This window comes from Podarcis vaucheri (assembly GCF_965113315.1).
Source record: "Podarcis vaucheri genome assembly, chromosome: 4".
NCBI lineage: Eukaryota > Metazoa > Chordata > Lepidosauria > Squamata > Lacertidae > Podarcis > Podarcis vaucheri.
Genome location: NC_138762.1, coordinates 37,264,366 through 37,279,500, shown reverse-complemented (window position 1 = coordinate 37,279,500; position 15,135 = coordinate 37,264,366).

Sequence of the window (15,135 nt, the reverse complement as noted above, 5' to 3'; positions counted from 1 at the left end):
TCTAGCGGGTTTTCCGTCTTGCGAGGCATTCGTCTTGCGGGGCACCACTGTAACTTATAATAAGTCCAAACCTTAACACCCAGCATACTATGTACAGAACACCACACCAGAAAGAAAAGAGATAGAAAGTGAAAGTGAAACCCAGGCTTCTTCTGGCCTTACTTCTATTGTCAGCATGACCTTGACAGAAGAGATAACAGAACCAGTTTAAACCAGCTGTACTCAGCTTCTCGGAAGGAATAACCCAAACATCACGAACCTTCTGCTTGTTTCTTTCACACACAAAAGCTTCCAGAACCCTCTTGAATTAATTAGGATAGGAAAGATCTCTGCATATCAGATCAATACTTTCTGCACTAAGAAATGCAAACTGACAAGTTTGGTATGGAGAAATGAAAGATTAGGGATGTAATGCTGTGCACAATTATCTGGAATATGTCAGTGTGGGACTGATTTCAGAGTAGATATGTACAGGATTGTGCAGTGTGATTGGTGGAAGAGCGAGGTTCAATGGGTTAGGCATTAAAACCATATCCAAAATGGGGAAACAGTTGTTTACCCTGGTATCAACTAATAATAAAGTAAAGAAGCAAGTAAAGAAGAAAAACAAATCAAATTACAGGAATGTGCCTTTAGGTTAGCTATACATGAAAAGAGTCTGAATTATAAAAGTATAATAACAAAGTAGCCAAGAATGATTGTGGAATAATCTGCCAGGGTGACTTCCAACTAAAAGAAGACTAGCCATCATTGTAGAATGTTTTTGACATAAATTATTATTATTATTTAAAAAATAGAAGGCAAGGGACCTGGGCTATAGGATCAGACTACTCCAGAATCTACTCCAGAAATTCATGTGCAACTCACATTCTCTAGCTCACAGTGCAAAGGAATGGTCTGGTGTCATCTAATACCGGCATTTAGCTCATATATGAAATGGCGGGTGCTGACAGAGAGAAAAATAGCCCAATGCACTTTTTAAAGAAATGATGCCCTTCAAATGCCAGATTATTCCTTCATCTGTTTTCTTCCCGTAAACACAGGGACTGCACTGGCAGCTGTTTTCTCCTTTAAGTCAATTCAACTTCACAACACAACCAAGACTTGCAAAACACCATTTTTTCCCCCTGCAGCTTATACCAAATGAACCTGAGAAACAATCAAGCCAGACATCTGGCAGACAGGCTGCAATAAAGAGCTGCGCCTGAGATATTAAAGATCTGGGGTAGGCAAGACCCTTTCTCGGGAGAACTCTGAAATGCATTTTTAAAGGAAGGCACCCTGTTAGTCATCAAATGAAGACACTGCTAAGAATCAATTTTTTATTCAACAGGTGTTTTTAATCACAACTTGGGTGGTGATGATATTCTGCCTTTGTTCCTTGCAGAGAAAGGGAAAATAGCTGCTTTTCTTCTGTCCCAAGTGGAAGTCTGTCTAGCCACCTTAACTGTTCAGGGTGAAATATGATCATACCTGCTGAGCCAGCTGCTGATAGTTGCGTGCTGAGGTCCCCAGGACACCCCTTCCCCAATAACTCACACCAGAGACTTGATTTTTGTTTAAGGTTTTTGGCATAATTTTGGCCACAACTTTATTATTATACAAGATTGTGAGTGGTTGCTTAGGCACTGGTTATGACTAGCTGTCCCCCCCGCCTTGGGGACAGTGCTGACTCCTGAGAGTCAGCGTGTGGAGGAACAAGACCAGGGACAGCTGGGACTGAGACACAGACCCTCAGCTATTCCCTGCTCGTTCCTTGGGAACTTACACGGCCCGCACCCTGCTCCAAGGGTTTGGACGAAGGGATGGTAAGCCCCAGAATTCCTTTAACGGAATTCCCAGCAGCAGCAGCATTGGAGGGGTAGGCACAGCCAATCCACACCCCTCCACCAACCAATTTAACCAATGCCTAACCGCCAACCTTACAAGTTGTGACGATTTGCTACGCAGTAGGCAAAACCCAATTGGCACACACTAATCAGCCAAAAGGAAAAATTCCTACTGGGCCCCCGCACCAATGCGAACGACCCCATGACAGGCAATAGCAAGGTCAAAGCGAAGCCCAAACAAGGGAGGGCGGGCGGGTGATCCGGTGTCCACAGCGAAAGAGAAAGGAAAAGAGCTGTGGACCTCACTTAAATAACCTCAGGTCCCACCCCTAAATTGGTAACATCTAAATTACCCTAGCAACTCCCCAGCACCAATCTGATTCAAAGCTCTTGAATCTACCCAGCCTAACAACTATGGGGTGTTCTGGAAGCCCCATCCGCAACCCATGCTCTCTTTCATTGAGAACATGCTTTGCGTGCTGAGGTCCCCAGGACACCCCTTCCCCAATAACTCACACCAGAGACTTGATTTTTGTTTAAGGTTTTTGGCATAATTTTGGCCACAACTTTATTATTATACAAGATTGTGAGTGGTTGCTTAGGCACTGGTTATGACTAGCTGTCCCCCCTGCCTTGGGGACAGTGCTGACTCCTGAGAGTCAGCGTGTGGAGGAACAAGACCAGGGACAGCTGGGACTGAGACACAGACCCTCAGCTATTCCCTGCTCGTTCCTTGGGAACTTACACGGCCCGCACCCTGCTCCAAGGGTTTGGACGAAGGGATGGTAAGCCCCAGAATTCCTTTAACGGAATTCCCAGCAGCAGCAGCATTGGAGGGGTAGGCACAGCCAATCCACACCCCTCCACCAACCAATTTAACCAATGCCTAACCGCCACCCGAGCCCTAGCGCTCGCCGCCAACCACTCACAAATTCATCCTCACCCTCAACTCAGCCACCACTGAATCGAGCCAAACATCGTTCCCTGCAGGGGAAAGATGAACCCCATCTGCCCTATAGAACTCCGGGGCTTTAAAGGTAATACTCCGGTGAGGAATCACGAACCCACCCAGACCTACCACCAACTTTCCCGCAGCAGAATTAATCCGCTTCCTTACGCGTTCGGTGGCAACTGGGCAGGGACTACCCCGCCAACTACGACGCTGGAGTAACTGTGACCAAAAAAGCCTAGTACCAGGCACCAAAGCCGCCAAATCCCTTAAGTCCTGAATGATGGCAGCACGTAACCCATAACATGAGGAAGAAACCAAATCATTCTCCCCCAGTTGCACTACTATTGCTGCAGGCGGGCCTGCCAGGAGAACACGCCGATGCATGAGTGGCAAGAATTCACCCCACAGCATTCCTCTTCTGGAAATCCAGGTCACCTGCACCTGCTGCGGAAGGCCCAAGCCATCTCCCCATCCAGCCTGGCGAGCTCTAACGGCAGCCCAGTGCACAATACTGTGCCCCACTATCCAGATATTGATAGTGGCCGGACCTAGGGTTAAAACACAAAAGGTAAGTATGCACATACGGGTCATTTGCGAACATAGGATTTGAACGCCTCCGACTTCCACCGACCCATATCTTTTATCCGGTTTACCGACAAACCCCAATGGGCGGCAGTAGTTGCCGCCCCAATGCGGAAGGAGTGAGGAGCAAACTCTGATGCTGCAAGGCCACATGCTGCTATGACCTTACGCAGCACCTTAGTAAACTGGTGCCTACCCAAAGGATGGCCATTTTCATGAATGAATAAGGGACCCTCTCCTGCAGGACGCCCAGCCAAATACTTCCGCAGGTCTCTTACTGGGCAAGGCCCCCTCCTCCCCGTTGCCGGAAGTCGAATGACCGCTCCTCTGCCCATTTGATCTGTTTTTGAATTCCTAACGTTAACCTGCAATTCCGACGGAGACAAACTCACGTCCTGCAACAGCAAGCCCCTGGAGCCTCCATCCTGCTTAGGCTCTAGGACCACCTCCCCCACTCTCAGGGCACCGAAAAATGCCAAGGAGAATGCTGCAGAAAACAGCCTTGCCTCAAATTTTGACCAGCAGACGCTCCGCAATTTACTACGCATCTGAGTCAGCAAGGCAAAAGTGATGGGCCGCCGAGCAATAGGCCTAAAAGGAGTAAGGCGTCCCCATCCTTCCAGTGCTTTACGCACCACAAACTTACCACAGGGATCTTTGTTAAAATATGCTCTGCTAAAGAAAGAAATAGCCGCTGCATGAAGTCGCAGCGTTCTGGCCGCCCTACGCATCTGAAACAGATGCGCCAAATACTGGAGCACCTGAGAGGTGGAATGGGGGGCAAAAACACCTGCTGCCACAGACTGCCCATTGTATGTCAAAAAATCCGACCAGGCTTTCTTATAAGACCTCAAGGTGGATGGGGCTACCGATGCAGCTACTCCCTGTAAAACTAAGTGCTGCCAAGGTTCCAGAGATGATCCGGGAAAAATTCCGGACGGTCTCGAGCCTCTGGCGCCAGGGATCTGAACCGCTCCATCTGAAAACGGGACAGAGCATCAGCAATCTCATTAGTTATGCCCGGGATAAAACGGGCAGAAAACACAATATTAGAACGCAAACAATGCAATACAAAAACCCGTAACAAGGCTGAGACTCTAGGGGATCGAGAAGACTGTTTGGCCAATACTTTCACCACCGCCTGGTTATCAGACCAGAAACAAACACGGTGGTTCCTAAAAAGGTCTACCCACAAGTGCACGGCCACCACAATGGGGAAAAATTCGAGAAAAGTCAAGTCTCGAATTATAGCTTCCCCCCGCCAAGCGACAGGCCAACGCTCAGCGCACCACCTACCATCCCAAAACAGGCCAAACCCTAAGGACCCTGCTGCGTCCGAGTGCACTTGGAAATCGTTGTGGAGGTTTAAGGTATCCTGCCACAACGATATCCCATTAAAATCCTGTAAGAATTCCAACCAAACCCGCAGGTCAGCACGGACCTGATTAGACAGGCGCACCCTGTGCCGCGGACCACGTAAACCAGAGGTAAGTCTGGCCAGACGGGAACAAAACGGTCGCCCAGGGGCGACCACCCTACAGGCAAAGTTCAGGTGACCCAGCAATGACTGCAGCTGTCGCAAGGTGACCTTCTTCAGGGGAAGCAGTTCCTCAATCACCTTCCTTAAGGCCACCAATTTGTCGGGCGGCAAGCTGGAGGTTTGGGCCACAGTATCTAATAAGATACCCAAATATGTCAACTGCGTGGCGGGACCTTCAGTCTTCTCGGCTGCCAGCGGCACGCCCAAATCCTTAGTCAATGCAGCGAATGACTGCAACAGCAAAACGCAGTCCCCCGTGTTGGCCCCTGAGGCCACTAAAAAATCATCAAGATAATGAGTGACCCCGCCCAATCCCGTCCTATCACGTAAGGCCCATTCCAAAAATGAACTAAAGCATTCAAACGCTGCACAGGCTACGGAGCAGCCCATGGGCATGGCCTTATCAAAATAATACTCCCCTTCAAACTGAAAACCAAGCAACCAGAAATCGTCAGGATGGATAGGAAGCAGCCTGAAGGCCGATTCAATATCACATTTTGCCAAAAGGGCCCCAGTCCCGAACCTCCTAATCATCTTGATCGCATGGTCAAGTGAAGCATATTTCACTGAACAAAGCTCCGGAGGAATAACGTCATTTACCGACGTGCCGATGGGATGAGAAAGATTATGAATCAGGCGGAATTCCCCCGGAGTTTTCTTCGGCACCATGCCCAATGGTGAAATATGTAAATTAGGGAAAGGGGGGGCAGCAAAAGGACCAGCCATACGATGCAAAGCTAGTTCCTTCCCAATTTTCCTTCGCGCCACTTCTGGCATATCCTTGACTGATTTCTGGTTTGCAGGGTTCCCTGCCAACGGGGCTGACACTACAGGTATTCTAAAACCTGCTGAAAAACCCTCACGCAAATAAGCCGCTGAGACCTTATCAGGGTATCGATCCAATAAACACAATAACGGCTGCAGCCGCACCGGTGTATAAGCTAGAGAAGAAAGAACGCTATTTCCCTGTTCCGGGAACAGGGGTCTGGGGGGCGGCTTTTGGGGGCTGCTGTGAGCCCCCCCCTTTACGAAAAGGGCGCCGCCCTCCGGTGCAAACCGAGATCGCATGGTTCCCCAAGCATCTCTCACAAACATGGGCAAATTTACAAGGCTGCCGTTGGCAGGAACCTCTGTTAAAATCCCAACAAAACAATTTACGGCCCGCTTTGGGTGGGGCCAACTTGGTTTTTGACGGATCAGGGGCCTTTTTGTCAATGCGAGGGGCCACGTAAGTGGTCCAAACATCCAAATCCTTACGATCCCAACGCCCCGTGGGAATCTTGGCTGCCCTGCGTCTGAAATTTTGATCATACGCCAAAGCGGCGGACTCTCCAGCCATAGTAAACGCTGAACGTACTATCGAAAGATAAACCCACAAATGCAGGGACCGCCTAGGATACGCTGCCGAGACAACACCTGCAAAAACTTGAAAGCTGTCCAACCACCGCTCAAAGTTGCGATCCCCTTTGGCAATGGCAGTTCGCTTGCTCCCAGAAGCAGAGCCCCTATCAAGGGGCTCCTGGCCCTCCGGGGGAGGTGCCAGGCTAAAGATGTCCACATAACGGCCATCTAAAATCCTGGACCGCAGTCTAGCAGACAAATGGGCTCCCGGTATGATATCCCTAGCTGAATTCGTGGAAACTCTCACATCCGGCACTAGAACTCCATCCTTGCAATCCTGCACTGCCCCATATCGCGCCCTGTGGGAATTCGCCCTCCGTTCCCAAATCCATTTTGGGAGACCAGAGGTCTCGCCAAAACCCCAATAAAGCTTAAGGGAAGCTTCCTCATCGCTGCTGGATGTTAAGGATGAACTACCTGTAGTTGAAGAGGAAGTATCTCTGCGCCTCCGCTTAGAGCGCCTCCTGGAAGCCTTTTTACGTCGACGGTGTCCGCCTGAGGAAGCCCTTGGAGGTAGGGGAAGGCTGTCGTCCACCGAAGACTCAGATGCATCACCTTGTTGCGTTACACCTGAAGCAGACTGGAAAGATACAACCTGTGAGAGACCCGGACTCACCCTTCCCATTGATGAACACTGGGGAGGCGAAGAGCCCCCCCCCGGCTCCGGGTTGACCGCCTCCCCCTGGCCCCCGCCCTGGCACGACCCCGACCCCTTGGCGCGGCCACCTGTGACACAGGTAAGGCCGGGGGCTGAGACATTTGCACCATAGGTAAGTAATCGGCAGTTGACAATGGTTCTCTCTCTTCTTCACTAGATGACACGCCTGGAGAAGAAACACCCATGGGACGTGCCGGCATCGCAGATGACGTCGAGGGGGTTGATGAACGGTGCAAGAGACTATCCATTTCCGCCTCAACCCGCGCCAGCGCCGCCGGGTCGCCAGCCACACTGGAAATCATAGCCTGGATGCGCTTCATTGACTGGCCAGACTCAGGAGAACGTAATGCCTGGGATGGGCCCTTTATAGGCCTCTTTGCAGGGGGGGCAGGAACAGGCCCCTTTGCCACCTTCTTTGGTGCCATCCTACTGCTGGAGGAAAAAATAAAATAAAAAATAAAAAATAAAAAATAAAAAATAAAAGTACTGAATAGGAAACTAAATAAAACAAGAGAAAAGCGGGTGATTTAAAACAAACTGCAAAACCAGCAGTAATGCCTCCGAATATAATGAAATAACGACTTGCAAAAATCCAAAGTGTCTGCAAAACACTTCAAAACCCTCTTTTACAGGCCACTAACAGGCCTGCAGGCAAACAACAGTAGCCTGCAATTACCAGGTCCGGCCGCTAGATGCCGCCACCAGCCTAGAATTAGCTAAAATGGCGCTAAGCACGCAATGGTGGGCCTGCAACGCTCCGGCCCGGGAGCGGAAGAAAAAGGGGGCCAAGGCCACGCGCCTGACCCTCGGGGGGGGCGCGCCGCACCACCCAGGCCGCAACGGAGCCCCAGGAGGAGGCGCAGGGCAGTAGAAGCCCGCCGCCGCCGTGCGCGCCGCACGGAGGCCGACCCAGAGACGCAAGAGGCCGGTGAGTCGTTTGCCACAGCCCCGATCTCGGCGCTTGAACACCCGGGAGCCGAAAGGCCGCAAATTAGGCCCAAACTGGGCCGCGCAGCGGCGGGCGGGCGCAGCCAGACACCCCTCGACGCACTCCCAGCCCCCCAAGTACCAGATTCGGGCGGCGGCGGACGCCGGGCTAAAGCCGCCCGGGATCAGGGCCCTCCCCCCCCCAGGTGGAAGCAGCCCAGGGAAACGCCAGACAAATTAAATAAATGTAAATAACAGGCGATGATAAAATAAAAGGAAGGAAAGGAAGATAAAACAATAATGAGAGGAAGTGGGAAAAGCAGGAATAAAACAAGGGATAAAGGTACAAAACCACTCTCGCTGAATCAATCCGGTGTTGATGATCCGGTGTCCACAGCGAAAGAGAAAGGAAAAGAGCTGTGGACCTCACTTAAATAACCTCAGGTCCCACCCCTAAATTGGTAACATCTAAATTACCCTAGCAACTCCCCAGCACCAATCTGATTCAAAGCTCTTGAATCTACCCAGCCTAACAACTATGGGGTGTTCTGGAAGCCCCATCCGCAACCCATGCTCTCTTTCATTGAGAACATGCTTTATAGCGGGAGACGCTCCATTTTGAAATGCAGGCTTTGTCTTGTGCTTTTACAGAACTGCTTTGGCACCAGAGCCTCAGCGCTGAGGAATTTCCATGGGAATGGGTCCACCATTTGCACAAAGCATTAAAAAAAACCGCTTTCTAAATGTTAGAAAGTGGGGGTGTTTACCAAAGCTACAAGAGCAGCACCACTTTCCCTCAAGCAAGAAAGAAAGTCAAGGTCTCCCCCTCCCCTTCCTTTTCTCAGCTTTCCATTTATGGACTTGCTGGTGTTTTGCATATCTGCAGATTCCAAATGCTTTCAACATTTGCCCACTTAAAGTGCAGATGAATTTAATTCTGTTGATTCGAAATGGTCAACAAGGGCACTGTTCCATTTGCAATCCAATGCCTCATTGCACCAGCGTGAGCGAAGAGGGAGGGAAGCGGAATTGTCAATGGGGATTGTACTTGCTCGGTTCTGATCATTGCTCTTAGCTATAACCTCTCCAAGGCTTGTGAGGAGCTTACGAAACACTGTGCAGGAACAATGGAATATGCATTTTAAATTGTATGGTAATTGTCTGGTAATATCCTCTTTGGCTCTTTTCAATCATTGCTTCCTTCCAGCCTGCCACTGTTGTAAGAGTTTGTCTATTAAAATTCAAATTAGGTAACAAGGTGAAAATTGCCTCATGAATTCCCCCCCCCGCCACCCCCCTATTCAATATACAGTTTCCCCCTATATATGCCAACCTTTTCAAAACCAAGCATCTGTGCCTTGCATTACAGGTAAATACCCTTATAATGGGCAGAATTTCCCCCTCCATATCTGTTTTCAAAATGTGTTCCCTTCAAAGTGCTCATTCATCAGAAAAATGTACAGAGTATGAACATCTTGGAGAATTCTTTCAAAACATTCAATTGATATAGATAGATAAATATAGATATATAAAAATAAACAATTTCATGCTTATGGAAAAGGATGGCCTTCGTATTGTTGGCCTTCAGACCATGGTTGGGAACTTTATTCACAGGCTTATGGGTGGGTAAACCACTCTCCCAATGGGAGAGTGTGCCTTCAGGTTAAAGTCAAACTGTATGAGAGCTGCAGCTCCTGCTGTGGCTGTAGAAACCAATAAAGGAGATATATGTTTTCTTGCAGGTGGAGCAGATGAAGGCATCTGCTTTTACTGCTACAGCATCACCCTGGCATTTCTTCCCTTTGCACTCCTCCCAGTGGACATTTGTCCTCTAGTCACTGCTGTGGATACGTGACCTGACTTTCTCCAGACACTGTGATTGTCTGCAAGGGATTCCCATAAAAAGGTAAAGGATCCCTGACAGTTGAATCCAGTCGCAGACGACTCCGGGGTTGTCGCGGTCATCTCACTTTACAGGCTGAGGGAGCCGGCCTTTGCCCACAGACAGTTTTTCCAGGTCATGTGGCCAGTATGACTAAGCTACTTCTGGTGCAATGGAACACCAAAAGCAGAACAGTGCACGGAAACGTCATTTACCTTCCCGCCAGAGTAGTACCTATTTATCTACTTACACTTTTTTTGGAGTGCTTTTGAACTGCTAGGTTGGCAGGAGCTGGGACCGAGCAACGGGAGCTCACCCCATTGCGGGGATTCGAACCACCGACCTTCTGATTGGCAAGCCCAAGAGGCTCAGTGGTTTAGACCACAGCGCCACCCGCGTCCGTATGGATTCCCATACAGAAGGGTTAATGTTGCCAGCCTTCATGTCACATTTGCAGACATTGTCAAACTCCCTGCAGGCCTAGACAAAACAGTTGATGAGTCTCTGCAGAGCTTCTTCGAAGTATGCTGTCAAAGCTGGATCATCTGCAAACATCACTCAGATAAGAACATGCCTCCCTTTTGTCTTGGCATGGAGATGTGCAGGTTGAACAGATCTATGTCAGTACTTGAAACGTCTTCAGTTGAGCTGAAGGCATGGGAGTGCAATAAGAAGATGAATGTGAGATATTATATTACTTGGCCTATCCTCCAATTTGCATGCCAAGACCCTGTGACCCGCAGTTCCCTAGTGGGTAATAGACATAGAGACACAAGTATTTAGATCTGTGGGTTCAACTAAACCACAACTTTATTGGTCGTAGATGTGAGTGATTTGGCTTAGGCATTGGCTAAAGCTAGGCTGTATCTTGACTCTCGCCTGTCTTCAGGGAGTCCATCTAAGGGTACCACATTAACAAGCAGTTGTCAGCTACACCACATACAGCTCTCTCACTCTCCCAGTCCTATGTGAATCATAGAATTGTAGAATCAGAAGGGACCCTGAGGGTCAGTAACTCCAACCTCCTACAATGCAGGACTCTCAACTAAAGCATCCATGAAAGAAGGGGTTGTGATCTGGGCTTTATAAGGCTTAGTAACGTCTCTGTCACATCATGAATAAAGCATACCTCCTGGGACATCCTGTTACCTCTGCACACTGCTGCCTCTGTCCCCCTCAGTATGGGTTCATCTCCTGCAATGAGAAATGAAATCCAAGCTGAAGTTGTCATGGGATTTTCAGGAAACATGGGCACCCAGGAAGGCTGCAGAATGCAGACCACAAGTGGGATTATTTGTAGAATGCAAGGACACTCAGAAGAAGCACATGGGAGGCTTGAAAATTAGGGAATTGCAGAAACAAAGCATGCATCTCACTCCTGACAATTTCACTGGCTTTTTTGCTCTACTTTGATCATTTCCAAAAGCAATTTATTTTCTCTTTAATTACTGAATTACTGGGCCAGGAGAAAAATGAGGGATTTTTCAGCACAATACTATATACCTACAATAGTCATTTGTAGGTATGGAATTTGAGTTTCAGCACAATATCAAGTATATGATGCCAGAGAATTCCCAACTTATTTTATTAAAAAGAGCAGTCCAGTGTTCCAAAGCACTGCATAGCAGCACTGGCTTTTCTCTCTTTCATACCTGGAATCCTGCTGCCAAATGTTTCCTGTGAAGGAATTATGTGAAATAAACATTATGCTAGTGCATAGCTGTTGCAAGCTTAGCTATACATCACATTGCTGTGCACTAGCATTGTAACTGAGCAGAGAATGCTCCCCTATCTAGCTATCTACCTATCTATCTAGCTATCTGTTGCATAAGACACCCAATGTTTCCATGCCCCTACTATGCATGGTAGGCAAATCAACTGCTGATAATTCAGTCCACCATAACTGGGGTTAAAGCAGAACAGAGCTGCTCTTCTCCCTGATGGGGGAAAAAACTCCCCGCTAGGAATTTCACTACCTATTATATAGGAACCTAACCAGCCTTGCCCACATTGGTTTTTCTACTCATCCTGAAATTGAGTTCCCAGGATATTGTGTTTGGGCTTTCAGGAAACTGGAATCCTCTGTGGATACCCATTTGTCAAACTCTTGATCTGCAAATAGCTGCTCAACACATATACAAAACAGTATAGCTAGGCATGGCTGGTGTAAAGGGAAGGAAGTTGCCGACACAGGGTACATTTCATCCAAAGCACACTATTTCACAGTACAATGGAAGAGCATGGCTGGCAAAGCAGCAGCTGGCACACTGGGATGGCTGTGCTGTGGGTAGCACAATGTTTCTGGAGAGAGGGTTCCTTATTCAGAATAAATACTGACTGAACCTTGCTGAGAATTGGCTGCAGTTTATCTATATTTAATCAGCTAGGAGATTTGAAGCATGGGGGCATCTTGTTTCCAAGTGTAAGGATAGCTCCTTTTTTTCAGTGATTTAGTGGGGGGAGAGGTAATATCTGCTGCAGAGAGATTAGATGAGGGAGTATATTCCTTTTAACTATACCCACAACCCTTCAGAAGGAAAGCAGAAACCACTTCCATCTGGCAGGGTCCTCATCAATCTGTTTTAAACTTGGTTTATAATTATCTCTAAACAGATTTCTCAAATTAGGTATAATTTTAACTCCTGCCATCCTCAAATCGTAGTGAAATGTGAGGGACATGGGCACCACCTACTGTACAGCTTTCAGAGGCAGTGAAACTCGAGTTATCTCCAGCATAAATTAAGCACCTCAGAACCTTTTGAAATACTGGCTTAGTTAATTGTATCATTAAGAAAAGAGGAGCAGACGATGAATCACATCTCCACTGCAAGGCATTCAAAGAGGTTTAGCAAAATGTCACTGGCATTTGGGCTCCCAAAAGCCAAAGTGGCTTTGGTCGTTTAGAGGAGTTCCATACATGACACTCAAAAAATTGCACTTGAGTCTCTCATTTCCTTTGCATCATATATGAATACTTGTAATGTGTGAGAGAATTTGGGGGGGGAAATCTGTATTTCCATCAAGACTCTATTTATCTTAAAGCTGTTTTTTGTCTCATGTGTGAAAACCCCAAGGACTCAGATAAACACTTTTCTGTCCCTTGAGTCCCAGTGGGAAAGCTTTAGGAATCTGCTTAACTACCTGTGGAAATCTGCACAACTTAAATTGCTTAACTTTGACGGAATTATGCCTACAGTCCTTACAAATCTCGCTATAGACCACCATACAATTATTCAGAAGAACCACCAAGGACATCTTCACATGTTATTATGGCTGCCAGGATGTATTGTGACAATTGGGTGGGAAGACCCATGTTATTAGCTCTGTGCACGTGGTCCCCAAAGCCCAAGAGTAATTGTGTCAGGATGTTAAGAATCCACTGGGAAGCAGCACTGATGCAGCTATGTTACTATATAAAGGGGAACCTAGTGTTCATGGAATGATCTTTATACATGCTTCAGAAATTATAATTCAATTTAGGTTGGAAGCCAAAATCATCGGACACTAATGGATAGGTGTGCTTAATCCTGAGTAAACCTGGATTTAAGGGGTCAGATAATAACAGCTAATCTAACATCCTGGAAAATTACCTTGCTTGTGATAGTTTAATTGCTTTCATGTAAATATTTTGAATGAAATTGGCTTCCCCACTACCACCAAATAAGTGGCCAATATTTTCTAGCACTGCCAGTGCAGAACTGCATTTTGCTAGCTAAGCTGGATTTGCAACTCATGCCCTGCTGCTGTCTTTTCCAATTATTATTCACCTTTCTACATTGATGGATTACCTTCCTAAACTTTACAGACTTTTTGCTTTAAGGATTGGTCTTATTAGTAGGCTGTGATTACTCTTTAAAAGCTATAGCACAGTTGCATGCAGTAGGTAAGGAGGAGCTGTCACTTTTTATCTTGTCTAGGGTCCATGTAGAATCCAAGCATTGTGGTTTCTACCCTTAAGAAGGGTGATAGAAGGTTATTTCCTAATTATTGACCCATATGGCTTACAATCACCTACATTCCACCCCAGCAATCCACATACTTATCCTCACAAACTCCCATGGGTGGTGGTTGTAATGTATATGTCATAAAGATTTTTTCGAACATACAGGAATACAGGAGCTAGAGTGTCGCTCCTTTCTGCTTCACTCTGGCCACATTCGCACCATACATTTAAAGCACTATGATGCCACTTCACATATTCATGGCTTCCCCCAAGGAACTGTGGGAACTGTAGCTTGTTAAGAGTGCTGAATGGTGCTAGGAGATGCCTATTCCCCTCCCAGAGTTACAATTTCCAGAGTTGTCTGTGAAGAGGGATCGATTGCTAAACCTCTCTGGGAACTGTAGTTCTGGGAGGGGAATACAGGTCTTTTAACCATTTCAGCAGCCTAAACAAGCAAAGAAAGAAAGAAACAAACTGCAGCTCCCATTTTGGGGGAAGCCATGGGTATTTCAAGGGGTATCATAGTGATTTAAATGCATGGTTTGAATATGGCATTGTGTTCACCTGGCTTCGCCTTCACAGTAAAAAAAGCAGTGAACAAAACTGAAGTGTCCATAACGAACAGTTGGATAGGTTACTATTGATCAGATTAGCGTGGTTTGTTTTTGTTTTTCCTTCCTGCTTCAAAACTGCAGTGGAATGGATAAGCGTGCCTCCTTACAGGGCAACCCAGCACCACATTTCCTGAAAAGATACTTAGGAAGACCAGTGGGCAACTTATGGCCAACCATTTAGTTTAGTGGCCACCGCTGCTTCCTATTCTCTCTCTCCCCACCCCCATCAGAATCATCTTACAAAAATCGGAGAAAGCCCTTCAGTCCTCTAAGGCCACTTCTGCATTGGCAAAAAGAAAACAGGATGCAGATTTGCACATATGTGTATGTTAACTTATTTGTAGAGGTGTACTTTTATAAATAATGGGATACGTCCAGCTGCATTCTATTCAGATCACCTCTATTGACATTAATACAGCTAAGGTTAATAATTTCCATTCGAGTGGTACCTCGGGTTACATACGCTTCAGGCTACATACGCTTCATGTTACAGACTCCACTAACCCAGAAATAGTGCTTCAGGTTAAGAACTTTGCTTCAGGATAAGAACAGAAATCATGTTCTGGCGGCGCGGCGGCAGCAGGAGGCCCCATTAGCTAAAGTGGTGCTTCAGGTTAAGAACAGTTTCAGGTTAAGAACGGACCTCCGGAATGAATTAAGTACTTAACCCGAGGTACCACTGTAATTTCAAAAGACCTACTCTGAGCTGGACTAACGAAAAACTCACAGACTATAATTTAAATAGAAGTATGACGTGTCTAATGATAGTGTGGAAGACTGTGGCCAGATGGGCCTGTGCCTGCCATC